The sequence below is a fragment of the Cornus florida genome, unplaced genomic scaffold (assembly GCF_030987335.1).
Source record: "Cornus florida cultivar Cherokee Brave unplaced genomic scaffold, ASM3098733v1 CherokeeBrave_3.0.0_Hap2_Chr05, whole genome shotgun sequence".
NCBI lineage: Eukaryota > Viridiplantae > Streptophyta > Magnoliopsida > Cornales > Cornaceae > Cornus > Cornus florida.
In genome coordinates, this window is record NW_026775575.1 from 27,388,524 (window position 1) to 27,391,272 (window position 2,749).

The window sequence follows — 2,749 nt, forward strand, 5'->3', positions numbered from 1 at the left end:
TTTTTTGAGATATATACAATTCTCAAAGGAGGCAAGCTTTAGTGTAGAAGAAAAGAGGAGGAGGCTAGAGACACCATTGAGAGTTCTTCATCAACAAGGAGTAGATTTCTTCCATAGAGTTAGCCCATGAGGGTTGGAGCAACATCACCATGAGTGGCTAGATATCCTCTTGGGGTTAGAGTTAGCCCCAAGCATGCTTTCTATATCTTAATCTTGTGTATTATTAAGGGATTAATGTTGTAATTGATGTTTGGACACTTTGATATATATAGATCTTGATTGTTCAATGATTTATGTGGTTAAATACTTTTAATTGATCATTTCATTTTGTCCATATGTTTATCTATGTTAGAATAGATGTTCATGTGCTTGTCTCTAGATTTGGTGTTATTGATGCATGTCTATATGTATTGATGCTATAAATTTAGAGATTGTCAAAACATAGTGCTTAATGGAATGCTCTTATGATTTTCTTGATGGTTCATACTTATTCTTTGATGGATTGTACCACTCCCTTAGTTTATTTTCATGCTAGTAGTGTAGATGTAGTGTAGTTGTAGTGTAGTGTTAAATGGGAGGACAATCCATGCTTGTTGTTTGATGATCCAAGCTTTTGAATGCAAGTAGCATATGTCTCTAACCTTGTGTTGTATTTGGATTGTGAGCTTAATGAAAGGATTTATAACTTGTTTTGATCTATTGTGCCTTTCACATGTTGTTTAGACAATATATGCTTCATTACTTAAATATATTGTGCCTTTCACATGATGTTTAGACAATACATGCTTAACTAGCCATCCTTGCTTGTTGAATTAACCAAACACACACACACCAATATTGCAACACACCATTTGGCCTCATTAGTCACTTGTCAATGGTATAGAAATGCATTGCTTGGTGGTGATCTCTAAACCCCAAGACTCTTCTATCTCTTACTTACTCCTAGTTGCATTCTTTTGTTATCACTTAGTTTAATTTAGTTGCGCTCTAGTTTAATCAACCAACTAACCAATTGTTTGATCACTCGACCTACAAGCCCTAATAGCGATTCCACAACCTTATTCAACCCTCACAATCCCTTGGGACGATCCCTAACCGCCCTAGCTATATTTATAGTGAAAGGTAGTAGTGGCTTTTATAAATGTAAAACTCTTGGCCTTCGCCTAAAATTGCACACTTTTAAGCTTATGGTAGGACGACGACCCATAATTTTTGGCATCGTTGCCGGGGATTGAATTGATTAGGCAACATCGGAATTGTGGAATTAATTAGGATTAGTACTCTTTTGATCATGAATTTACTTTATTTTTTATTTTTCTTTTTGGTTACTTATTGTATTGTACTTACTTGACTAGGTGCATTGTTGGAGAGGAAGCAAGTAAAGGAGCATTTAAGCAAAGCAAAGAAAGTAAAAGCTAAAAATTTAAAAAAAAAATTGCTAAGCTAAGCTTTAAATTTGGAATTGAAGTGCTAAAGGACCTTTGTGAGACTTTCTTTACTCAATCCCTTAGTTAAATTGTCAGCCCGCGTGGAGGCTTGTTTTTAATTGTTCTTTGCATCATTGTTGTTAAAGCATGGGTATGAATTAAGTGTTTGTAGAAGAAGTCTAATTGTATTGTTGTGAAGGCATAGTGTTTGTTCATTCATAGTGCTTGTTGTGTTTTGCATTGTGCATGCATGGACGTCATTCATTGAGACCCACTCTTGTCCCTCTTGATTTGCATCTTGAATCCATCGTTAGAAATCCTAGGGGAAAAGGAAGTTCAAATAAAGCCAATATATCAAGGGATGACCACAATAATGATCATGTTGAGGACCTTGATCACATAAACCAACAAGGTATCCTTCATCCTAATGTGCACAATGAGAACATACAAGTACCATTAGGCATGCCTAGGCCATACATTCACCAACCACCACAACAACAAGGCCAACCTCCATATAGAATGCCAAGACCAATGTATGCTCCACAACCTCCCATCATCAATCAAGGAATTCAAAACCAAGGTGTTCATGTTGCACCTCAAGTAGCTAATCCACCTCTTGCTTTAAGAGACCATTATGTGCCTAATGAGTATAATGCACCTACATGCATCCAATTGCCTCCATTTAAAGCATATCATTATGAAATTAAGCCACAAACCATTCAAATGCTTCCTAACTATCTTGGACTTCCAAGTGAAGAACCTTACAAGCATTTGGATGAGTTTCTTGAAGTATGTTCCACCGTAAAATATAAGGACATGCCGGAAAAGGTCTTAAGACTCATACTTTTTCCATTCACCTTAAAAGACAAGGCAAAGTATTGGTTTAACAATCTTAGGCCTTTTTTAATCACTTCTTAGGCAGAAATGCAACAAGAGTTCTTGAATAAATACTATCCTGTTTCAAAAACCAATGCTATGAGAACCTCAATTCAAGAATTTTCACATGGGGATGGAGAAACGTTTCATGAGGCATGGGAACGCTTTAATGAATTGCTTAGGAAGTGTCCACATCATGACATGCTCAAATGGCAATTAGTTCAATATTTCTTTAAGAGCTTATCGGAGAATTATAAGGGTATGGTCGATGCTTCCATGGGTGGCTCATATATTGATAGGCATGAGGATGACGTGTGGCGTCTCTATGAGAGCATGAGTGAAAATTCTTTGCATAGAACATTATCATCCAAGAATGGTAGAAATTAACAAGGTAGGAAGAGTGTTGGCTTACATCAAGCCGACCATTCAAATGAAATAGCCACCGA

The 2,749-nt window shown here is 36.6% G+C and overlaps 1 pseudogene; it reads right to left on the minus strand.

The window, feature by feature from the left end:
• Positions 1–2,407: 2,407 nt before the first annotated feature.
• Positions 2,408–2,506, minus strand: LOC132310711 (small nucleolar RNA R71; annotated as a pseudogene).
• Positions 2,507–2,749: the final 243 nt, after the last annotated feature.